Below are 26,559 nucleotides of genomic sequence, written 5' to 3' on the forward strand. Positions count from 1 at the left end.
TGCCAGCCTGTATATATTTTTGGCAGTATTGAAACCTGAAGGTTGATATTGGAATATTTATTATTCCATGTATTATCCATTCACTGACAGGTCGTTCTGACATTGTCACTGGTAATCTCTCAAGTTTCTCAATGCTCAGGATTGTATAATCAGCTCCCTTTTGGGCCATACTGATTTGTCTATCAGTAAGGTTAAAGATATAGAATAGTGACGTTGTGTTGATTAAACGCCAAGGCACATAGCCTGAACGCAGATTTTGTAACGTCCAGCCAAGCTGTACAATAGAACGCAATTGGGACTGACCGTGTTGTAATAACAGTAAGTCTTGCGATAATATGTCGATTGCTGAAGACACAATGCTGTCCAAAGAAAAAATTCTGGAGGACAGAGTCATTAACCCATTGTCCACTACAGAAAGTGATTTTTCCAAATTAATACGGTCAATTTCCCGTATTCTCTCTGCTGTTTCAATTTGAGTAACCTTCCAGGCCTCATTGTATGCTGCGTATACAGAGGCTGCTATGAAACGCTTTTGACGCTGTTTGCGTGGTCCCATAGTGAAATCACGCAAGTCAGCACCATCAGTAAGTAAAGTTAGGTGTTGCTTAATTTCTGCCAGTGTGGAAGTTTGTAGCCATTGAAGGCATAATTTGCCCACACTGTAGGTGGTTATTATCCCTGGGTGATGTCTTTGAGGATATCTAGGGTCTGGCCTGGTCATTTTGAACCCCTGTGTTTTGTTCAGGAATCTGTCTTGACAGTTATTAGTATCTGTGGGCCAGATCAACCACTGTTTCCAATCTGGATGTGTTCTGTTTTGGTTTAATACATGATTTACGTCTATCTCTTCATCTGTGGAGCTATTGCTGAACATTGTTGGCTTTGGAATAGACGGTTTATTTAAGTCTTTGATTTTGGCTAGGCCAAGACAGGTTGTTTGTTGAACAGTGTCATTTAAAAATATAATTTGTTCTGGGATCATGCAGGCTCTAAACAAAGATTCTATACCCTGTACTTGCCATTCTTTTGTGCCCCAAACACTTTTCAATTCAACATTTTTGTCCCAATAATCAAAACCAAAAGTATTCATTTGTTCAAAGAATGAGTCTGAATATATCAATTTCGTGTTGGTTATCATGGTCTTCATCCCTGTCTTATTTGACAATTTATAATAAAATGTTTCAGCATTACTTATGTTAAAACCTGAAAAGTATGAATATTTGTCGTAAACGGTTCTTGAGCTCCCTTTTGGAGGTGTTGCACAATGTTCCCATTGATTATAATTTAAAACATTTCTAGGTTGTGCAGATCTATGTAAAAAATGGTTGCCATAGTGGTTATAACAGTACATACTATCATAATTTGTAGAACCCTGCAAATAATCATGTTTGGTAAATTTAGCAGACATTACTAAGTCAGACATCATATTATTAATGCTTTCGAAGTCCCAATCATCAGCAAATGAGCTTGGTTTTACAAAGTCACTCAATGAGATCTTAATTTGGTGTGGATATTTCAGGATTTCGACCGGACCATAAATTTCATAGTCAGTGTTGTCCCATGCTACCCCACCCGGTATAGGATTGGCTGTGAAGCTGGCTGAAGAAAGTTCTCTTTTCTCGACGTGTGAAGATGTGTGTGGTTTGAGGATCAAGTTGATTTTCTGACTTGCTGTGTCTATTTTAGCATATTTTCCCTCAATGAAGCGTCCCAAAGTTAGTACCATGATGAGCCAAAGTATGAGGATAAATGCACCAAAACCCACCCAAAATTCAAGCCATGGAGAAATCAGATATGTTTCTTTCAGTTGTTTCAAAAGTTCTTTAGCTTTATCTTTAAAGGTTTTTGATGATGGCTGTGTCTTTGATTCACTGAAGCCTTCAGAGGAATCATCGAAGTTTATGAAGTAGCCGGATGCAGTTCTGTCAATAGTTCCAATTGCTTCAGGATTAATGTTTCTTGCATTTTCACTTGGTACTTCATTATAGATTGGTGTGTCTCTGCTAAATGTTTTTATTTGGGTTTTCAGAGGTCTAAGTTCCATTGCATTGTTGCATAGTCCTTGTTGTTTTTCTGTAGGCGTTTCGAATGTGATGAGCCTCTTAGTTAGGACCTCTGTACTGGTAGCAAACCTTGGTGTTCTGCTACTTATGGGGAGTCCACTTGGCCTACTATTTGTTATCGGCCACATGATTGTGGTTTTACCAGGTCGATGGATACAACTCGGTTCTCCTTTTTACCAGCAAGTGGCGGTAGTACAACTGATCTTGTCCCGTTGACAGACAAGACAGGAACTGCTTTTCTGTAAGAAGGCCCAAATTCCTTCTTTACCGCGATCTTTTCTCTGACTAGATCCCCGACTTTTGGAATCCAGACAGGTCTTGCTGGGACAGGTGGTGGTTCTTCAGTGGTTGTTGGCTGTTGTTTCAACTTTATGTTGCTCAGGTCTTTTCTTGTTTTGTTTAAGTCCTGCAAAATAGCCAAACGGTCTTTGATATCAAAGCTTTTTTCTTTCACCGCTGAAGTCTGACTATCAAGGTCAGAGATCAACATCCTAGTTCCAAATAATAATTCGTACGGACTGAATCCCTTCAGAGAATTTCTTGGCAAGTTATTTAGACTACGTTGGACACTTATTAGATGTTTGATCCACCCAGCTCCCGAACCTAATACCTTTGCCGTTATAGATTGCTTTATGTCACGGTTTTTTCTTTCAACAATTCCGTTCCCCTCAGGGTGAAATGGACAAGAGTACCGCTTGCTGACCATGGCCTCCTTATAAGCCCGAGAGCTAAAAGCAGGACCGTGGTCTGAATGCAGCATGCCAATTGCGTATGTGCCGATAAAGACTCGCAAATCTTTTATAACAGTTCTGGCTTCAGCCGTTCGCTGGGGCCACATCCATATGAATCTCGTACATGAGTCCACTGCAACCAAGATATATTTATAGTTACCATCCCTTTGTAAGGGACCACAGTGGTCTAGGTAAACACAGGCTAATGGTTTATCCGAGATTAGAAGGGGCGTCTGCGCTGGACGTCTCACCGTTGATCCTTTCATTTTTTGACATATTTCACATTCTAAAACATAATTCCTTGTTTGTCTTCTCATTTGTGGCCACCAGTATCTCTGTTTTAATAATGATACTGTGGCTGAGACGCCAGCATGTATAGAAGCAAGCCCTTCGTGTGCCGCTATTATAAGTCCTAACCTATGTTCCATGTTTGGAATTGCCCTATCCCCCACTCCAGGGATTCGAGCAAAAGGAACATTGTTTGTATCAGTTATGTATGCGTATTTTACAGGAAAGCCTTTCGGGAGTGTTTCTATCGAATCCTTTTCTGAAGCGCTGACAGCTTGTAATATTTCGCTGTCTATTTTTGTTTTTGACCGGGTGATGGCAGCTACGGAAGCCGTTTGCACAGCTGCCTTCGAGGCCTCATCAGCCAATGAATTCCCTGCAACGTGAACGCCATCACGTTGATGACTCAGCGTATGTATCACGTGAGTCTTTGGTAGTTCTTTTTGTAAAAGAACTACTTGTTCCCAGAGCATTTTATGCTTGATTGTGCCACCTTTCGCATCCTTGAAACCATTCTGAAGCCAGATCTGCAAGTATTCATTGTAAGACTGAACGCAATAATACGAATCGCACACTATGAGTGTGGGGAATTCTCGATCGGTATTTTCAAGCGCCATCTTGAACGCCAGTAGTTCAGCTCGCTGAGCTGTACAATCTCCTAGAGTTTGTGTTTTAGTGATTGCTGGTTTAAATTTTCCTTCGTGCCAACGACCTTTAACGATCGCGCACGCAGCACTGTAAGCTTGCTTACCCCCCCACTGCGGGTTGTGCTGATCCGTCTGTATATATTATACAGCCGTAGTGTTCTAGAGGCAGAATTTCGGTCGGCGGAGGACATTCAAATTCATATTGGAGAAATTCTTGTGTTTTTAAGTAAGGATCAAATTCGTACGCCACGTCTGTTGCAGCAAGAGAATTAGCCCATTGTATCCATCTCGGATGGAGAGCTTTAGCATTTGGAATGCTTGCTTTTGTTACAGCCTCTAGGGCTGGTATCGGTGTCACGATTATTATTCGTTTACCTTGTGCCAGGGCTCGTTCTTTTGCTATAGCTGTCTGTGTTGCGGTAAGAATTTTTTCCATTGGGCTAAATTTCATTTCAGCCTTAGTGTACAAGTGTGATTTGAATGCAATTGGTACCTTTTCTCCCTCATTAGAGGTCAGGTATGTGAATCCGCATCTTCCTGGGATGACTCGAATCACAAGATTGCGTGTGTTATCACGTGTTTCTAATTTTGTTTTAATTAGCATGTCTGTTTGTAAGGATCTCAAAATCTCTGTGTGTATTTGAGTCCAATTGGTTCTTTTAAAATCTGGTTTTATTAGATCATAAAGGGGTTTGACCCTTTCTGCGTAATTTGCAATGTATGTTCTTCCGAAATTTAGGAAGCCTAGAATTGACTGTAGGTTTTTTAGTGTTCTAGGTGCTTGGAGTACGGCACATTTTTCTAGAAAATTGTCAGCCAGGCTTTTGCCTTCACTTGATAATTCATATCCTAAGAACAGGACTGTCAGATGGGCAATTCTGGATTTTTTAAAGTTGAATTTGTAACCCTCTGCTGCGAACCCAAGTATTATGGTGTTCACTCTCTTCAAGTGAGTCTCCAAGTCATCATCTGTTAAGTATATGTCGTCGACATACGATAATGCTTCGTCGTCATATATTTGTAGTAATTCTGTTACTCTCGCTGAGAATACTCCCGGGCTGTTCTTGTACCCCTGGGCTAACCGACAGAATTGTTTTTGAGTGCCATTTATTGAGAATGCAGACAAATATCTGCTCTCTGGTGCTATGTTTTGACAAAAGAATCCATTAGAGATGTCTAAGGTTGTTTTGTATTTTTTGCGCACTATGTTATTCATTAGTGCAGCACTATGCGAGTTTTGCACTGCAAAAGTTTTGCAACATGAGTTAAGGTGTCGGTAATCCAAAACTAGACGATATGAATTGTCTGGTTTGGAGACCGGAAACAAAGGGTTGTTCATTTGTGAGGTGCAAGTTTCAATCACCCCCTGGTATTCTAGCTGATCTAGGATTTCTTTTACCTGTTTTTTAGCTTCTTGCTTAATTGGGTACTGCCTTTGTGCAGTAGGTTGTGATTTTAACTGGATTTTGTGAGGAGGAGAGTCCTCAGCCCATCCTACGTGATTTTTATATAAAGCAGGAGCTAGAGCTACTGCCCACTTTCTAGCAAGTGTATATTTTTTATGAATTGGGATGTGATTTGAGAAGGCAGGCATAATTATTTCTTCGCCATGAGGGCACTCCCTGACAAACTCTGGTGGCCAGTCTTTTTCAGCTAGAAGGATGTCATAGCCCTTGGAGAGATGATCCCAAAATAGTCCCCTTATTTTTCTAGTCTTATCCCCCTCTATACGTAATGTTATTTCGTATATTTTGTGAGGTTTGCTAACTCTGGTGTCTGCAGTTTCCACTTGAAGATATTCATTCGTGTCCACTGTCTCCAGATGATTCATAAGGACTTTGCGAGCTATGCTCACTTCTGCTGCGCTGTCTAGCATTGTCTGAGCCCATTCTCCGTTTTTCAGTTGTGTCCTCAGTATTCTCGGCATTGTTAACTACCTTGATACTGGCTACCTTCTTTTTTGGAAATTGTAATTTCTTTTTTAGCTGAGCAGGTTCCTTGTCTTTGGACTTGGCGTGCTCTTCTCTTTGTTCTGATCGTCCTCTTCTTTCCGATTTCTGCGAGGAAGTCTGAAAAGATTGAGAGGGACGTGTATCAATGTCTTGATATCTATCAGGCTTTTTTTATATTATCCCTATTTCTAAGGTTATATCTTTTCCCAGAGGGGTCACTCTGGGGTGACCTGTGTCTTTGGTTCGGAGATTTTTCTCTTCGCCTAGGAGACCTTCCTCTGGACTGGAATTTCTTTTCTTTAGGATTGGATTGTTTGTTTCCATCCCAGCTCTTTTTCTGTGATGTTGAATTATTATTAAAAAATATTTTTTCAGGACTTTCAATCAGTTGTGGTTTTACTGGCATTCCACCTAAACTATCTCTACCTAGTTCCTCATAGGATTTTTCTATGATTCTGGCAATTTCAGCTGGTTGGTCTGCTATATCTGTCTCCTTTAACCTCTGGCGGATCGCCACGTTTGCTGCTTCACCTTTTATGTTGGCTAATAATATAGCCGAGACCTGCTTGAAGTCTTTTAGTAATTTCATACCAAGAGTTAAAGCGGGTTCCGGACCATATTCATCTTGAATTTGTTTTAGCACATCTGGTATTACCGAAATGGATGGAACACCGTGCGTTTTTGTGTAGATGGAAGCAAAGACTGTACCCCAAGTGTCACAGTCCTCAATGTGTGGTGCGATTCCCATTGGAAGACAGATAGTCAGAATCCTGTGTTTTTCTAATGGGGTGGTGTCAGGAAACACCGCCTCTATTTGGGTGATTTTCTGTGCCAACCAGAATGGTATTTGTTCCCGTTTAGCCGGTACTTTACCTAGGCAGGATTGTATGTTCTGTGGTGTAATTTTATTTGTGTTCCCCTGGTGAGGGGTCAGCTGTGGAATTTTAATCGCTGGCTGAATTGTTGAAGTCCGCATCACATACTGGACTAATTGTCTGTGTATTTTTATTAGTTGTTTTAGCTGTGTTAAAAGGTTTGCTGCAGACATCCCATCGATGTCTGGATGTGGTGTGTATCCGGCTAGGACCGGCCACGTTGCTCCTGGTCTACCTAAAGGACCGAGCCTGGTGATGTGATTATTATGTTTTAGGGCGCCATCAAATAAGAGCAGGTGCTCTTGAAATTTGAGTGGTACTTCCACCTCCTCGAAAGGAGTGTACGTTTCAGGAGGTTCCTCTATTTTGTAATAGTGGAAGTACTTTTTTACAGCATTTGCTGCTGGAAAATGTATCCATGAATAGTATACCTCTGTCTGCCGATATTCGTGTGCCTCAATTACGAATATGACTGTACCACCTCTAGGTGTCAGTCCATTTTCTATAAGTTTTAAGGTTATAGATTTCCTTTTGATGACCGGGATGAGTATTATCTCCGGGTCTGCATTTTGTAGTGCAGTGTCAGCGTCTGCTATGTCAGCTGCTAATCTAACTGCCTCTCTTTCCTCATCACTGTCTACCATTTTACCGACAGGGAGGTTATTTTGTTTGTTTGCAGATCAGGTTTCTTATGGAAACAAAGATTAGATGCACAATATTTTGGAACTGTTTTATCCTTCAACGTTGACTAAACCAAGTACCATACATAGGAGTTTCCTCCTGCGAGGTTTGGCGGATATTACCTTTTACCCACTCCAAACGTCTTTGGAGTATTATGGGAGAAAGGGGTCTGAGTGAGAAAGCACGACTGAGTTACTTTAAATGTCTTACGTTAGTTTTATCGCCCTTTCCAAACCCGTTGGGCGCCATGTAGTGTAGTTCCTATTATCCCAATAGGCTCTGCGCATTCGAATAATACCTTCAATAGTATAGGCCTAGACAGACGTTAACTAGGTCTACTACTGTCGATATTAGACTTAAAGTTTTGGGTTTGCCAGCTAGCTCAGAGTTCACTAGAAACTTTCTCGAATGTTCAGGAAGGAATTAACTTCCCTGATTAGACAAGAAGGGATTTAGTTTCTGACAACTTTGCTCTCCCCTAATCAAGAGTGTATCTCGAGAGTCGTGTGAACAAAAGGCAATTTATTTTACTCAGTCAGTACGTGCATTCTTAGTCTCATCAGATTGTAGAGAAAAGGAAGAGACGGGCATGTTCAATAAAAGATGTTATTTATTGATCAGTCTCTTTTCTCGTACAAGAGAAATGGATCGATATTATTGCAATACTTATAGTTAAGTAAAGTGCATACATTAAAAGCAGACGTATAAAATAATACTGTAAAAACATTGATATGGTTTCTAAGCCATATTAAGGTTTTTAAATGAATAAAATATATTACATACACATATACATTTGACTAAACGTACTCAACTGGTGTTTCTAGATGCGCCTACCCCGTGTACCTGACCTAAGTCTAATACGTGGGCGGGAATAGAAAGTTACAGTTTAAGTTAAGTTTGTTTTTGCCAAGTGACTGACTAAAGAATTCTCTGTGAGGGGTTATTCAGTTCTGTACCTGGAAGTTAGGATGAATGAGGGATGGTATCTCTCTTCTCTGCTCTCGATATTCCAGGCTGCCTGCGGGGGCTACCCGGAAACGCCGGTGCTGGATTTCTCGGCAGGAGAAAGCAGCGCGTCTCGTTCTCAGCGCGTCAGGAAGGCGGGGCTGTGCCAGCGGGGTCTGCTCTGCTCTAGGCTTCGGCAAGTATGGCTGCTCCGTCTCATCACCACCGCGTGTGTTTGCATAGGGCAATATCGGTAATATTTATACCTTTAAGGTGCCGAGATTGACGTAAGGATGGACATAGATTCGTCAATAAGGATGTCATACGACCAGGTCGTTAGCACATTCTTTTGCTGAAGTTCTCGGTGAAATCAAAACAATGGCCGCAGGGTTTTTCCCAAGGTGTCATAGGTTTGATTTGTTTTGAGAACTCCGTATGCCTTATCAGGGGCTGGAGGAATATCGCTTGTCTAATTAGATCGCAAGCGTTATGACCTAATCAGATAACACGTTCCTGTGCCGTAGTGTGGCTTCGTCAGATAACGGTATCTGCATCATGGGGGTTTGCTGCCTCATGGGCTGACTGCTAGTTAACTTGTTGGTTTGTTAACCAGAATAGGGTCAGGAATAGGGGGATCGATTCAGAACCTATAGGAATACATCACAGCACAGGCAAGCCCACGCGATGGACTCAAGATGGCGTCTGGAGTGGACCAGGAGGGTCCGGGGTGCTCCTCTGTTGGAGGGGAGCAAGGGCCAGTCTGGAGCAACCAGACCAGCGATGAAAGTGTCGTGGTTCGTCGTCAGGAGGGCCACAAGCCAGCAGGCAAGTAGCCGGACAACGCGGTGAGCAGCTAAGAGCAGAAGGGCCCCACGCAGATCTCGTGGATGCTGGGAGGCTGGACTTCGGTGCTGGAGCTGCTCAGGGTTAGGGCTTCTCAAACCCCAAAGCACTTACCCGAGGGTCTCTCGGAAGTCGTGCTGGTGAAGCGTCGTGCAGGTCTTGAAGATGGCCGGTCCCTCAGGTCTCGTCACACCCACGAATCTCAGCGTGGCTGATGATGCAGGTAGAGGTCAGAGATGGCGGGGAATCCGGGTCTCGTCGAGCTGGGCAGTCTTGATCCGGAGGATGGACGTGCAGCAAACCGCAAGAGCTTCGATGGTGCCTGCTGGTGCAGGGTGGCTACTCCTTAGCCACAAGGGAGAGTCTTCAGAAGAGTTCAAGAGTTCTTTCGTGGAAAGTAGTCAAGATTCAGAATTATCTCATTTGGGAAGGGGGCCCGCTCCTACCTTTATTCTAAGAAAAGGGGCTGGCACGTGACTAGGTCCCGCCCTATGGGTGGGACCAGGAAGGGGGTGGTTACACCCCTCTCCTTTGTCCAGTCTCTCCCCAGCTCAGGGGCTGGGGTGCCCCTGGAACTGGTTTGAGCCGGGCTATGCACAGTGAGCACCGGGGTGCCACTTGCAGTCACCTTCCTTTCAGCCCTGCCTACCTGGGATACACAAAATCCTGTCTGGGATGGTGCTGGCACCGCCCCTGACAGGAAACCCTTTGTCCTTGCCTCCCGCACTGGAAGGACTCCCAGCAGCAGGAGGGCAGACTTGTGTCTCGGTGGCAGCATCCATTTTGAGGAGCTGAGGCTATGTCTGACTTTAACCGGGGTTCACAGTTACATACATGTCGTGTCCCTCTAGAAGGGTGGAATGCTACCCCCGTCGCCAGAATTGGCGAGGGGGTAGTATTCCAATTCGTATGACACCTTACTCGACATGTTTTGATAATTACATACCAGAGTTGGCATTTGACCGCGAGGTACATAATGCACTTAAGAGTATATGGTATAGCGTTATCGTGGAACAGCTATTAGGACTTGGTTCCGCAAGCTGCAAACGGGCTCAGCTCGTGCCAGAGCACCATCTCGCATAATTCCACGCACTCTGCCTTCAGGATTGATAAGGCCTGCCATAGGAGGGACTGATAGGAATATATGTGTCCATTTTAGGGTTAGATATAGGTATACTATATCTACAGCAAAGGATGATTACACCACCTTGCCCCAGCTGTCGTGTAGCCAGTTGTGTCAGTTTTAGATGGCCAGCCAGGGGTGGCATAATACATGCTTCAGCCCCTGGTAGGCCCTGGGTACACCTATGCCCTGGATACCTAAGGTATACTGTACAGGGACTGATATGGTGGCCCAGTAACAATTGGTAAATGCACCTAGGGTACATGGAGGTAATTTAGAGAGAGAACAGCTAGGCTGTAGGTCTGATTAGCAGGCCCACAGCCAGGGAAAGTTGTAAATCAGTGAAGCAAAAAGCAAAAATCATGGTTGGCCATGGGATTGCAGACCACACTCTCCTACAAAGAGTACAGTCATAAAGAGTTGAAACAATTCTGCAAAGATCTGGGCATCGCTACCACTGGCCTAAGCACCAAGGAAGACTTTAAACTGGCCCTACAAGCATGGGTGGAAGCCGGAGACTCGCCACCCCAGGATGAAAATAACCCGGGCCCGAACGGAAGTCCGGAGACCAACGCGTCCCCAGCGGGGGAAAGACCTGCGAACCACCGACCTCGAGGCGGCGGAGGAGGCCGGAGGAGGCCAGAGCAGGGGCCGAGACGCCCCCACGGGGTCCTTCCCTACCTCCACATCGCCATCCCTGAGCAGAGGGGGGGCCCCTCCAACACGACCAGGGCCCCGCCCAAACGTTATTTGCCACAGATGCCAGCGGCTGGGTCACTATGCTAATGACCCTCTCTGCCCGATGAACCAGCGACCTGGCACCACCGGTCCTCCAAACCGCCAGATCATGGCCGCCGCTCTGGGTGAAGAAGGAGGCGAGGAAGAGGACGAAGTCCCCGAACAGACCGAGTGGGAGCCCGCAGCTATGTCCTTGGTGTGCCTGGGCGAAAGAGACATGATCCCCCGAGCCCCGATCCCAGGCAACACCCAGAAGTACCGCCAGTGGGTCACCATTAATGAACACCGGGCCGAAGCCCTCCGTGACACAGGAGCCAGCGTGACGGCGGTCCGCTGCGACTTGGTGACCCCTGAGCAAATCCTGCCCAACATCCTGTGCCCAGTACGGTCGGCGGACAACTCCGAGAGCTTGTGCCAGATGGCACGCATTCCCTTTGAGTGGGGAGGGGTGTCGGGCATGATGAAGGTGACTGTCCGGGACGATGCCCCCGTGGACTGCCTCCTCGGGAACGACCTGGAGAGTTCCCCCTGGGCCCACGTCGAGCAGAGAGAGCATCTGGGGATGCTCGGCCTGCCCGAATGGGTGTGTGCGACCACTCGATCCATGACCGCCCGGGCCTCCGCCCCGAACGAAGACACCCCGCCTGAGGAACCGGAGTGGCCGGCACCTCCGCCGCCTCCGGGGACGCCAACACTGAAAACGGGCCCCAGGGGTCCGACGCTGAAGATCTCACCAAACTCGGCCACCTTCCAGAACTAGCTCAATGGCGCCAAGAAGGTGGCCCCACCCGCGAACAGTTCCGGCGGGAACAGAAAACGTGTCCCTCCCTTGAGGGAATCAGTCAACAAGCCGCCACTCAAGCCGCCGGAGACCCCTCGGGGTCCCACTGGGTCGATTGGGCCCACGACCTCCTCTATAGCGAACAGAAGATTGCCGAACTGGGAGCCAGCCGAGTGCTGGTCGTCCCCCTCCGATTCCGAGACTTTCTCCTGAACCTGGCACATGGCGTGCCCCTCGCCGGGCACCTAGGGCAGGACAAGACCTACAGCCGCCTGGTGACCCATTTTTACTGGCCAAAAATGCGCAACGACGTGAACAATCACTGCCGAACATGTCCGACCTGCCAGGCCAGCGGGAAGAGCGGGGGAGAATCAAAGCCCCGCTCCAGCCTTTTTCCGTGGTCACCACTCCCTTCGAGCGGGTAGGGATCGACATCGTAGGACCCCTGGACCCTCGCACCTCTCAGGGGCACCGCTTCATTGTCGTCCTGGTGGACCATGCCACCCGCTATCCGGAAGCCATCCCCCTCCGCACCATCACGGCCCCCGTGGTGGGTCAAGCGCTAATGGGGATTTTCTCCACAGTCGGCTTCCCCCGAGAGGTCGTGAGTGATCGGGGCACCAACTTTATATCTAAATACATGCGGTCCCTGTGGCAACAGTGCGTGGTCACCTATAAGTTCACCACCCTGTATCACCCCGAAGGAAATGGACTGGTAGAACGGTTTAACCGAACCTTGAAGGGGATGATCAAGGGCCTCGAAGAGCCGCTACGACGCAAATGGGATGTCCTACTGCCCTGCCTCCTGTTCGCCTATCGAGAGGTGCCCCAGAAGTCCCTGGGGTTCAGCCCTTTCGAACTGTTGTATGGGCATCCTGTCCGGGGTCCCCTCAGCTTGGTCAAAGAAGGCTGGGAGACGGCTGCCCAAGATGCACCCCCAGACGTCTACTGGTACCTCCTGACCCTCCGCAACCAGACTCGGAAGTTCCGGGAACTTGCCGAGGCCAACCTTGACTCCAGTCAGGAGGAAATGAAACGCTGGTATGACCAGAACGCCTCGTCCATCGAGTTCGAGCCGGGCCAGCAGGTCTGGGTCATGTCCCCGGTCGAGCCTTGTGCCCTCCAGGACAAATGGACGGGTCCTTTCAAAGTGGTGGAGCGCAAGAGCCCCGTCACTTACTTGGTGGACATGGAATCCCCCCGGAACCCCCTCCGGGTTCTGCACGCCAACAGGCTCAAGCCTCACTTTGCCCGCACCGAACTGAGCCTACTGCTAGCTACCGATGACGGAGCGGAAGACGACTCCGAACCTCTACCACAGGGGTCTCCAACCTTTTCGGTAGTGAGAAATACTTCTGATCAGTGAAAATTGTCGTGAGCTACGGAAGGCCAAGAAACTTGTGCATTTTTCCAAGAGTACCCCACGAACAGCTTCATTTACTACTTTAAGCCTAATTTCGTAAGTTCACCAGGCAAAAGAAGGAAATGCTTCCCACATAGGATCACAAGCCAAAGAAAACACTTCCAACCACATGCCATAGCTTGATGACCATTGTAAGTCAAGGCTTGACTGCCACACATTGCTTAACATTGCCAAGCACTATAAAAATACTGCGACACAATGCCACCATCCCCCTCTTCTTCATTATCAAATAAACATAGGGCGAAAAGTAAGGTTACAAATTAATACATAGGATCTCCTTTCATGTCTGGGCATTTGCAGACTATTAAAACAATAACAAATAGCTGGTATTTGGAAAGATGGTAATCAGTAAGGGATGGTGTATTCTGGGCATTGGTTTTAGTTTGAACTTCATAATAGCCAGACAACTGTCCAGTAAACTAAACAGTATTGATTATCACACCAATTGGTATCACCACATGGTAATGGAGAGGTATATCCTCTGTATGAAATGGGAACTTTTTTTATTGTGGGGAAGCATTTAATTTTAAAATGAAGAAGAGTAAGGGATATAAAGTGTGGAGCCAGCTCATGTTAAAATTGTAGTGGTTGGTTGGTCAAAGATCAAGTGGCTCAGGGACATTAAATACCTGCTTGGGGAACTAGGTCTGGGCAACTGTTGGCTTACTCACTCAGCCCCCCCAAAGGAGATCCTGAAGAAAATATACTGGGGTTGGGTGTCTACTAAGCTTATGAGCAACCATCACCACTGCAATTCCACCGCAGCATATTTAAGGATAAAGATGTCACTGCCTTTGAACCCTTTTTGGACATTATCACCATCCCAATGGATCGGGCTTTGTACATCAAGTTCAGACTAGGAACCCTACCTCTAGCTGACCTCCTTTCTAGATGGAACTTGCAAAATCAGGTATCACGCTTTTGTGCGCTCTGCTCTGACTGTTGCGAAACTGTGGCGCACTTTCTTCTTGATTGTCCAGACTATGCGCGCCCGAGATCTGTTTGGCTTAAACCCCTCTGCAATGAGATGGGTATTCGCAAGCATTCTGAGGCCCTACGCATTTTATTGACTAATACTGCCCCCCCTATTGTTTGTGCTGTGTCTAAATTTTTAAAATGGGCCTGGTTGATACGTCTCAAAAGACTGTCCTTATCGATTTAATGCTTTTCTTAACCAAGTTATCTATTTATTCTGTTTTTACTATGATGTTTGCACAGTCTATGAGTTCTGATATGTCGTTTTTATATATTTTTGTGTAATGCTTTTATGATATACGCATATCGAAATAAAGCTATCAATCAATCAATCAATCAAAATTGTAGTGTCAATTTAAATAGGCAGCGTTTCTCACTGATTTTGTTTTTATTTTGGGAAAGCATTTCATTTTCTAACATAGATCATTATTACGTGATACTTTTGCAGTTTTATATACAGCGAAGTTGACCAAAAAGTCTTGAAGTGCTTTACATGTATACCAAATACATTACACAAGGACAAATTCATTTTTTAGGCATTTTCCTACAATTGCAGTATGTTGAGACACCATGGAGACTCGAAGCCCGTTCCCCATTTCGAAAGTTGGAAGCTCGGACCCTAACAGCACCTCCTCCCCAATTGAGAAGGTAATTGATGCTTGGGCTCAAAACCTTACCCTTCAGCTGAGTGTCCAGGTCAGGACCTCAACAGTACAGCCATCAGTGATTGACTTGAGCTGCTGAACTGTAATTACATAAGGGCATACGAGTACAATGACCCACAATGGGTAAGGTTTGCGTGTGAAGCCTGTCCATAGCCTTCATAAGCAGCCCACGGTCTCCCCATGGCTAGTAAACGGCTGCTCACCCTCAGCGGGATTCAAGTTCATGGCCCCGATTACACCTTACTGAAAAAAAAATGCCCTGGTTATTTAAACGACATCGTACTACCTGCATACTCAATTTCAGGCATACTGCGACCCCCTCTGATCTTGCTGTAACTGGGCCATGAATTCAGTAAGTAAAAGCCAGAACCTTGAGCTAAAATACGTTCACAGCTAATCAGGCAACACAGTTAACTGAAAACTGCTTTAGCTCGCAGTGCTAACAAGCCCTTCTTTTTAATTATTAGTCCCCCCACACCCTCTCTCTCCCCCATAGTGCATGCCGCCATAACACGGTATTTCGAGAGGCCAATAAATGTAAATGTGCAGCTCGGAGTCAACCCCGACCAGTGGAAGGACAGCTTTAGAGGAAATCAGGGATAAATCGATTTGCCCAGCTAAGTGTAGCGTGCACATATTCAAAAGGGGAGCCTAAAATAGGGCGGAAAGGCAGCTGCAACGTCTCACCTGAAACCTTTGAAGAATTGCTGCCCGTTCTAGAAAAGGCTCCACTTCTGCCTCAGCTAATGACCCACGCTACCCCTGCTCCTCGCAGCATAGGATCATAACCACTGCGCTGCAGAATCATTTATGCCTGCATTTTAATTTTTCCGCGATACAATGGATCAGTTTGAATGGTCTGACTCTAAACCTGGAAGCGAGTGTAGTAATCACCACGCTTTCCATCTAGTAAAGAAAGGTAGTAGCTGACGATAAAATCAAAGCGTGTTGCACGCATTCAGCCGCTTTCACTGACTAATATGTGATGGCAAATATAAAGTGCGGTGTAGTCAGTGAAAGCGACTGAGTGCACGCAAGGCCCTTTTATTTTAACAACTTCTGCTTCTTACTAGGGAAGGCAGATATGAAGCGCGGTGCCAGCCCATGTGAAAATCAAAGGCACTGAACCGCTTTTGCCGAGTATGCAGCTACTTAAGTATGCCAAAGACTCACTTACCAATCTGATTCTGCTGCTCCACTCCACCCAAAAGATCCATATTACGGCGCGATGCCTGTCTGCAAATGGCTGATAGCGCGATTACTGATTGTGCCGGACTACAGGAAATGCGTCATGTTCCTCTGTCCGCCCCACCCCAGCTAAGCTCAGTTCAGCCAATCTGAGCAGCTGGTTTTGGAGAGGGCGGGAAAACGCTAATAATAAATCTCAAATGACAATGAAGGGCTAAATAGATACATGCTGGTGCTCCGAACGAAAGGAAATATTAGATGCTGGGCGATCTACTCCCAAGGGGTCGGCGAGCTACTGGTAGCTCGCGATCGACCTGTTGGAGACACCTGCTCTACCAGATCTCATGAGCACCACCGAGAAGGACGGCTCCGTCGAAGGGGTCACGCTCTCCTCTACCCTGACCCCAGAACAGCACCAGGACTGCCGGAAGCTGCTGGGATAATTTGCAGACCTTTTCTCCCTAACTCCCGGAGTCACCCGGTGGTGTGTACACGATGTAGACACTGGGGACAGCCCGCGTGTGCGACACCGGGCTTTTCGAGTTCCCGACCGAGTTCGGGCCTGCCTTCAGTCCGAAGTGGCCAAGATGCTGGCTCTGGGGGTAGTTGAACCCTCCAACAGTCCCTGGGCCAGTCCCGTGGTCCTGGTCCCTAAAGCCGCCGCCCCCGGCGCACCCCCGGAGCTCAGGTTCTGTGTCGACTACCGGGGGCTGAATGCCGACACCCGAACCGACGCCCATCCCATCCCCCGGGCGGATGAACTGATCGAACGCCTGGGGGCCGCCCGGTACCTCAGCACCTTCAACCTCACGGCTGGGTATTGGCAGATCGGCCTCACCCCTGGTGCCCAAGAGCGATCTGCCTTCTCGACCCCTGATGGCCACTACCATTTCACCGTGATGCCCTTTGGCATGAAAAACGCCCCGGCCACCTTCCAGAGACTCGTGAATAGAGTGCTGGCGGGCTAGAAGAGTTCAGTGCCGCATATCTGGACGATATTGCAGTATACAGCCTCGACTGGGACAAACACCTGACCCACCTCTGGGAGGTCCTGACGGCCCTCCGACGGGCCGGACTGACAATAAAAGACAGCAAGTGTCAGGTAGGCCAAGGGTCGGTGACCTACCTGGGGCACCAAGTAGGGAGCGGCCAGGTGGCTCCCCTCCAGCCGAAGATTGACACCATCCGGGCCTGGGAGCCCCCGGTCACCCAGACCGCAGTCCGAGCCTTCCTGGGGCTCACCGGATACTATCGGCGGTTCATAAAAAACTATGGGAGCATTGTGGGGCCCCTCACAAAACTAACCTCCAAGAGACTACCCCAAAAGGTACACTGGACCCCAGAGTGCCAAACAGCCTTCGAAACCCTAAAGACGGCCATGTGCTCCAGGCCCCCGACTACAGCAGAGAGTTTGTGGTCCAAACAGACGCCTCCGAGCACGGCATTGGGGCGGTCCTCTCACAAGTGAACCCTGACGGAATCGACCTTCCCGTGGCCTTCATCAGTCGGCGCCTGCTGGCTAGGGAACAACGATGGAGCACCATTGAGAGGGAAGCCTTCGCCGTCGTGTAGGCCTTAAAGAAACTCAGGCCCTACCTCTTCGGCACCCACTTCCGGGTGCAGACCGACCACCGGCCTCTGCGGTGGCTGATGCAGATGCGGGGCGAGAACCCGAAGCTACTGCGATGGTCCATCTCCCTCCAAGGGATGGACTTCACTGTGGAGCATCGCCCTGGCAACGACCACGCCAACGCTGATGGCCTGTCCCGGTTCTTCCGCCTCGGCGAGGAGAACCCCCAAGAAGATGGGTGACTCTCCCCTGCCTTCAGCTGGGGGGGGGGGGGGGGGGGGGGGGGGACGACACGTGTTGGACCCGGCCCCACGGCGTGGTCCTTACCCTCCCCGCATGGCAGGCCCAGGACGACAACGGCCCTCCATCAGACCCCGGGCGCCCCTTGGCCCGACCTTACACGAACTACCAATGAGAGCAACCCCCCTGACACCCCATCGCTCTCCTCCCCTGGAACCTGGCGGACCCAGCATATCCCCAACCCTACCGGCCCGACTCCATCCTGGGCCCATCACGTTACGAGCACGAGGCCTCGGCCGACTCCATCTTGGACCACCATGTCACGAGCACGTGGCCTCGGCCCCGGCCAAGGCCCCAGCAAAGCCCCGACATCGAGGCACCAAGATCCCCCGGGTGGTAGAGCGGCCACTCCACAGATCCTAGAGGAGGGAAGTTTCGATGGCCCTCCAGTCGTCCCCGGACGCCTGGTATCGATCGCCCTCCGGCCTCCCTGGGCGCTGGCTCCACCCCCCTGCTGGGTGTCTGGACACCCACCATCCCGGCCCCTCTGACCCCCAGGCGAGAGGGTCCGGATATCAAAGGACCCCAGTCCTATATCTGGGCCAACTCCGGAGTAGGACGGGAGTTGTATCCTGGAGTCGAGAGCCCTGCTGACGCTGTCGCGGCTGACCCAGAGTCGAACTCCTTTCCCTGAAACCCTGCAACCATCTTTGGAGCCTGCTGGCGCTGCCGCGGTCCATCTTAAGCCGAGCCATCGTTGAAGCCTGCTGGCGCTGCCGCGGTCCATCTTAGTCGAACCATCTTGGGAGCCTGCTGGCGCTGCCGCGGCCCATCCTCGCCGTATCTACCTCCAGGCCTGCTGGCGCTGTAGCGGCCCCCATCTCCGTGAAATTCATCTGTCGAGCCCTGCTGGCGCTGCCGCGGCTCGAACCCTCTGGCTCGAGGATTGAGAGCTGTGCGCAGGGTATCCCTACCGGCCTCCATACTCAGACTGTCCCGCTACCCGGTCCCTTGATTACGAGACTTTACAGATCCCTCGATCTGCCTGTATATATCGCTGAAGCTAAGCACCCTTTATTCCTGATAAAGCCTAAGAACCTACCCTTTTGTGTAGTGTCCATTTGTAGTGGTGTGAGTACTCTGCTGAACGATCCTAGGAGCGGCCCCTCACCTAGGAGGTCTCTCGCTAAACGCTCGGCTACTTCCAGACGGAGGGGTGGACCTAGGAGTGGTCAGTCAGACATCTTCTGCCTCCCCGGGATCGCCTTTCTAACACACACACACACACCCAGAGCCACACACACCCAGAGCCACACACACCCAGAGCCAAACACACACACACACACACACCCAGAGCCAAACACACACCCAGAGCCAAACACACACACACACCCAGAGCCAAACACACACACACACACACACACCCAGAGCCAAACACACACCCAGAGCCACACACACCCAGAGCCACACACACCCAGAGCCACACACACCCAGAGCCAAACACACACACACACCCAGAGCCAAACACACACACACACCCAGAGCCAAACACACACACACCCACACACAGAGCCGCACACACACACAGAGCCGCACACACACACAGAGCCGCACACACACACAGAGCCGCGCGCGCACACACAGAGCCGCGCGCGCACACACAGAGCCGCGCGCGCACACACAGAGCCGCGCGCGCACACACAGAGCCGCGCGCGCACACACAGAGCCGCACGCACACACAGAGCCGCACGCACACACAGAGCCGCACGCACACACACACACAGAGCCGCACATACACACACAGAGCCGCACACACACACACAGAGCCGCACACACACACACAGAGCCGCACACACACACACAGAGCCGCACACACACACACAGAGCCGCACACACACACACAGAGCCGCACACACACACACAGAGCCGCTGTAGGAAGGTAGATCCCTGACTATGGTTGCCCCCAACTTTTTGCCTGGTGTTTTGCTGGTTTTCTGACTTAGTTGACCTGGGGCCCTGCTATTCAGGACCCCAGGCCTACTGCTCTCTCTGTAAAATGGATTCCATGTACCTTAGGTACATATCTAAATTGGATACTGAGTCACCTTATCAGTCCCTGTACAGTGTACCTTAGGTACCCAGGGCATAGGTGTACCCAGGACCTACCAGGGGCTGCAGCATGTATTATGCCACCCCTGGCTGGCCATCCAAATCTGACACAACTGGCTGCTTGACAGCTGGGGCAAGGTGGTGTAATCACCCTTTGCTTTAGATATAGTATACCTATATCTAACCCTAAAAATGGACACACAGATCTCCTATCAGTCACTCCTATGGCAGGCCTTGACAATCCTGAAGGCAGAGTGCTTGGAATCGTGTGAGATAGTGCTCTGGCATGAGCTGGGCTTGTCTGCGGCTTTCGGGATCCATCCCTTAGCCGTTTCCATGATATCGCATACCATATACTCTTAAGTGCATTATAATCCTCGCGGTTATATGCCAACTCTGTATCGCTTTATCAAAACATGTCGAGTAAGGTGTCATACGAATTGGAATACTAACCCCTCGCCAATTCTGGCGACGGGGTTAGCATTCCACCCTTCTAGAGGGACACGACATGTATGTAACCTGTAACCCCGGTTAAAGTCAGACAGAGCCTTAGCATCCACAAAATGGATGCTGCCACCGAGACACAAGTCTGCCCTCCTGCTGCTGGGAGTCCTCCCAGAGCAGGAGGCAAGGACAAAGGGTTTCCTGCCAGGGGCGGTGCCAGCACCGTCCCAGACAGGGTTTTGTGTATTCCAGGTAGGCAGGGCTACAGAGGAAGGTGACTGCAAGTGGCACCCCGGTGCTCACTGTGCATAGGCCGGCTGAAACCAGTTCCAGGGGCACTCCAGCCCCTGGCCTGGGGAAAGCCCGCCAAAGGAGAGGGGTGTAACCACCCCCCTCCTGGTCCCACCCATAGGGCAGGACTTAGTCGCGTGCCAGCCCCCTTTTCCCAGGTAAAGGTAGGAGCAGGCCCCCTTCCAAATTAGATCATCTTTGGAATCAAGATACCACTTTCCACGAAAGGACTTCACGATTTCTTCTTCAAGATTCTCCCTTGTGGCTAAGGAGTAGTCACCCTGCATCCGCAGGCACCATCTAAGAACACTGCGGTCTGCTGCACGTCCTTCCTCCGGAATCCGACTGCCCAGCTCGACGAGACCCGGCTTCCCTGGCAGCTCTGACCTCTACCCACCTCTACAGCACAGCTGAGAACCGTGGGTGCGACGAGACCTCGAGGGACCGGCCATCGCCAAGACTGCACGACTTCTGCACAGCAAGCCCACCGAGTAATTTCCTGGTGAGTGCTTTGGGGTCCGAGAAGCCCCCGACCCTGAGCAGCTCCAGCACCGAAGATCAGCCCCCCAGCATCTCCACGATCGGCGTGGGGCCCTTCTGCTTTTTACTGCTCACCGCGTTGTTTGGCTACTAGCCCGCTGGCTTGTGGCCTTCTGAACGACGCCCGACGACATCACTGCTGCTGGTCTGGTTGCTCCAGACTGGCCCTTGCTCCCTTCCCGAAGAGGAGCACCCCGGACCCTCCTGGTCCACTCAAGACGCCATTTTGAGTCCACCGCGTGGGCTTGAATTAGCCAAGGCTTGTTGCCCAATCCTGGGTAACTTCGACGCCGACAGCTTCATCCATCGTGGGACAGCTCGCCTCTCCATCCTGGTCGCCGACAACGCCTCCTGGTCCGTGAGATCTGCAGAGCCAGCGTCGCCCACTCACCTAGTCGAGGTGACTACCATCCGGTGCCCTCCTGGTGCCCACTGACTACTGGCTAGTAGTCACGAACTTGGTCCCCTCTGCTTTCAGGTGTCATCCATCTTCCAGATCCAGGCTTGGATCAACTCGAACTATCTTCACTGGTCGCCTGCCAGCATCTTTCTTCCAGGCTCCTGGTCCGGCAACGAGGACTCCCGACGTCTTTTGAGACCTATGCAGCTGCAGCCCCTGGGCTAGGTAACTTCGGCATTTCGGTGCCCCAGCATAGCCTCACTATCCAAGGGTCAGGATCCACTGTCGTTTTCTCCCTACCAGGTCGGGTTCGCCCGTGAACACTAACTTTAGCGTTACTAGCTTCCATAGACTTTGTCCCGCATCCCGCGTGAGAGTGCACACTCTGCACCCGAGTCCCCTAGGCCTCCTAGAAGTAATCTAACGATTCCCTAGTCAAGTCCTAGCGATTCCAAAGCCTATTAGTACTGTACTTACCTGCTAGTAATTTCGCATTCTACTTTTAGAGTATATGGTTTTTCGTGCCCCTCGGGCATTTGTATATACTGTGCTAACTTAAGTATTTTCGTAAGAGTTTTGTTGTGTGCCTAGCACCCTGTCCTCATAAAGAGTACAGGGTTGTTGTGATTCTAATAAATACACTGTTTATTTTCATAACACTTGTGTGGTGTCCTTTCACTGGGTGTTCAAGGGGTAATGTGATGGTAAAACAGCTGGCTTAACACGCCCTCTAGAGTCTTAGCCTTAGACTGCTCGTATCCATGCTACTAGGATAGCTGGTCTATAAGGTTGACTTACAACCAATCATCAATAAGGGTTGTTTGGACTGATATATAGTGATCACTAGAATAGTGAGCACTGCACATCAGGCCAACTTCTCACAGCCGCACACACACACACACAGAGCCGCACACACACACACAGAGCCGCACACACACACACACACAGAGCCGCACACACACACACACAGAGCCACACACAGAGCCACACACACACACAGAGCCACACACAGAGCCACACACACACACACAGAGCCACACACAGAGCCACACACACACACACACAGAGCCACACACACACACACAGAGCCACACACAGAGCCACACACACACAGAGCCACACACACACACACAGAGCCACACACACACACACACACAGCCACACACACACACACACACAGCCACACACACACACACAGCCACACACAGAGCCACACACACACAGAGCCACACACACACAGAGCCACACACACACAGAGCCACACACACACAGAGCCACACACACACAGAGCCACACACAGAGCCACACACACACACAGAGCCACACACACACACAGAGCCACACACACACACACAGAGCCACACACACACACAGAGCCACACACACACACAGAGCCACACACACACACAGAGCCACACACACACACAGAGCCACACACACACACACACAGAGCCACACACAGAGCCACACACACACACAGAGCCACACACAGAGCCACACACACACACAGAGCCACACACACACAGAGCCACACAGAGCCACACACACACCCAGAGCCACACACACACACCCAGAGCCACACACACACCCAGAGCCACACACACCCACCCAGAGCCACACACACCCACCCAGAGCCACACACACCCACCCAGAGCCACACACACCCACCCAGAGCCACACACACCCACCCAGAGCCACACACACACACCCACCCAGAGCCACACACACACACACCCACCCAGAGCCACACACACACACCCACCCAGAGCCACACACACACACACCCACCCAGAGCCACACACACACACACACCCACCGCCACACACACACACACACCCACCGCCACACACACACACACACCCACCGCCACACACACACACACACCCACCCAGAGCCACACACACACACACACCCACCCAGAGCCACACACACACACACCCACCCAGAGCCACACACACCCACCCAGAGCCACACACACCCACCCAGAGCCACACACACACACACACACACCCAGAGCCACACACCCACCCAGAGCCACACACACACCCAGAGCCACACACACACCCAGAGCCACACACACACCCAGAGCCACACACACACCTACATCCCCGTAGCCTGGCTGCCTCGCGCAGATGGTGGTTGTGTCAGCAGGGGGGGGCGGGGGGGGGCGAAGGAGACAAGAATGGGGGCAATCAAACAAAACTAAAGCCGCCTCTCTGGTCACACACGCTCCACGGTAACACCATCCCTACACAAGGCACAGCCCATAACCCACTGTGCCAGCCACGCGCTCCGCGTGCTGCAGAGCGCTAAGAGCCCCCGCCTCCTCGGCGGAGTACGCAGCGCTACATAAATGCTACAGTAGAATGCAATACAAACAGCTGCATGAGAGGCACGCGGCTGCTGCCGTCCAACACAAGGGTGCCCTGCGGGGAGCGCGTGGGGGCCACAGGGGCACACAAGGAGCGGCAGTATTCAGAGCCTGGCTTGGGTTTCGTCTCACTTTTCCTGCCAACGGCGTGGTACGGCTTGGAAGCCGTGTGAAGGAGAAGCCGCCCCGGGATCGGGTTCCCACTCCGAGGAAAGGCCGAGACATCACTCTGGGCGCTAGGCGCTTCAACTGTGCCCGAGAGATGGGAGTAATGCCCAGAGAAGCGCGGCAGGCCGCGTCCTGCCCACCACGGGACCACCGAGGGCCGGGCTGGGCCAAGGCCCGGTGCAATGGGAGACACGGGGCACTGCTCAGAGAGCGCCTACAGCCGTCAGAGTCTGACACTTGGCGCTACGCCCGAGTGAGAGTCAAGCACTCAGTGCACATAAGGCCGCGCTGATGGGGCAGGTAGACATGGGCGGCCGTCTCGCCCACTTGGAACCGAGGGCAGATTGCGCACAGAGGTCTTCAGGATGGGGGGGATTAGGGGGCACGCACAGAGATTATCACATCCCATATGACTAGTCACTAAACAAACCATGCTCGTCTCAGCGCCAGGATCCCCTCGCGGGTAACATGACCCCTCTGACTCCAGTCCATTATTCGTTCGCACTTCTTTCATACATTATTTTCAAAACTGTAAGCATTATGGGGTCACACTTTCCCCTAATTGCTAGGCAGCCTAGAATATTTTAACGAAGTGCCTATTTGAAGAAACACCCAATTTTATATCCGAGTGTCCTTCGATTCCAAACAGACTGGTGTTGTTTCAGACCTCTCTGGCAAGGGGCTCTCTCTGCTTTGGTTGTATTCAGCGCCACTGGAATTACGAGTTAGGAGAGGACCAAATTATGTGAAAGGGTTGGCTAAATGATTATATTTTACCAATGTTTACACCGATATAGCACAGGTTTAATTTCATTAGTACTTATTTAATATGCAAATATAGCAATAAGCTTCAGAAAGACTACCATTCAGCTTTTGCAAAGGGACTTCCACTGCTGCGTGACAGCACGTGCAGATGCTTTGCATTATATTTAATATTTTTAGTTACTTTTGATCTGTTTGAGCTAGAAACTTTTTTGTTAAAATTTGTAAATATGCAGATAATGCAATTGGTCTCGCATTTACGCTAGTTTGAGTATTGACATTGCAAATGACAATGCCTTTTATTTTCGTTTTTAAAACAAAAATAAAAGGCGGTCATTTACAATGCCAATAACTTAAACTCGCCTAAATGCAAGACCTATTCAATAGGTCTTGCATTGCAAATGCTTTTAACATGCAATTAGAGTGCTTTCGACTGCTTGGTAGCAATGCTCAGGTTTAAGTGTAGGCACAGACTACAATTCACACTAGATTTACAGTAATTGGTTATGCATTTCATCTTGCAAATTACTCAATATATACTTAAACTATCATTAAAAAAAATTGTACGCATTTACTGCTTTACCAGCTTTTGCGCATGATCCTTAAAAACAGGTTTTATATAGTTGTGCTTTTTAACCCATGAAGGGATGGGCATCATTTGAGACTGGTTTTGAAAAACATACACGGTGGGTCTTTGAGGAACGAGACACGTGTTTGTTGATCCAGAAGGCAGCGCAGGGTCTCGCTGGAACCCGCAGCACGCGTCCTCGAGTGCACACACGCAACGATAGTGCAACTCCGCAAGCATGGCCTGCTTACAAACGCAGCCATGACCAGCGGCGACTCAATAATCTTTGTTCCGTATCACTGTAAACAATGTGCGTGAACATCTTCCTCTTTTACCTGCGGGTGACTCGCGGAGCTCTCCTTCTCGAACTCGCCCGAATCAGAACTAAACAAATAACGTAAAAAAACGGCGACGCGCACGCTGCACGTCATATTTGGGTGAAAAATCACACCTGAAGCGCATGCGCCTGGAGGTGCTGTTTGGCAAGATGGCGCGTGAGGCGGAACTGGTAGCGCATGCGCTCCGCATCCAGTCATTTCCTGTCTTAGAGATCAGTGGCTCTCAGGATGCCTAGACTCTAAGTCTAAGGCTTATACTTAGAGTTTCCCGCACCTCACAGTTATTTATTGGTCTTGAACGGAATGGGATCCAGAAGAGGAAGGCTAGCGGTGTACTGTACCACATTTGTTGCAGGTGTCATTGTTTTTTTCCCTGGATGATAATTGTTCGCCTTTCTTTCCATTTCTATCTTCCCCGTTCCTTCTTTCTCACTTTTTGCTTTCGTTCTTCTTTCTACGTAACCTTCTTACCATACATGTCTATCTTTCTTGTTCCTTTCTTCTCCCTTTTTGCTTTCGTTCTCCTCTCTATGTAACCATACCATTATGCATTATTTCCGTTTGTTTCACTTTTTTCCCCGTTTCTTCATCATTTTGACTTTTTTCTTTAATTTTTCATTTATTCTACTTCACTTTTTGCTGTTTTGTTCTTCCTTTCCTTCCCTCGTTTTTAATTGTTTTCTCTTTATATCTTTCGTGTTGTTTTCTTTGGTCTTTCTTTTACTACTTTTCTTTTTAGTCTATTACTTCCCTCTGTTTCTTGCCCTTGTTTTCTTTTTTCCCTTCTTCCCTTTCTTTCACTGTTCTGTTATTTTTTCATTCACTGTGTTTCTAATTCTT

At 49.5% G+C, this 26,559-nt stretch overlaps 1 protein-coding gene across 3 annotated transcripts in view; it reads right to left on the minus strand.

Moving 5' to 3' along the window:
• LOC144817738 (uncharacterized) overlaps nt 1-25,832 on the minus strand; it is a 314,135-nt gene extending 288,303 nt beyond the window's left edge. For all 3 annotated transcript variants that reach the window (XM_078674517.1, XM_078674516.1, XM_078674514.1), the window contains exon 1: nt 25,717-25,832. The gene's annotated coding sequence lies outside the window, so the exon portion shown is untranslated. The remainder of the gene's footprint in view (nt 1-25,716) is intronic.
• Between the last annotated feature and the right edge of the window lie 727 nt (nt 25,833-26,559).

Source organism: Lissotriton helveticus, chromosome 2_1 (genome assembly GCF_964261635.1).
Source record: "Lissotriton helveticus chromosome 2_1, aLisHel1.1, whole genome shotgun sequence".
In the NCBI taxonomy this organism is placed as follows: Eukaryota; Metazoa; Chordata; class Amphibia; order Caudata; family Salamandridae; genus Lissotriton; species Lissotriton helveticus.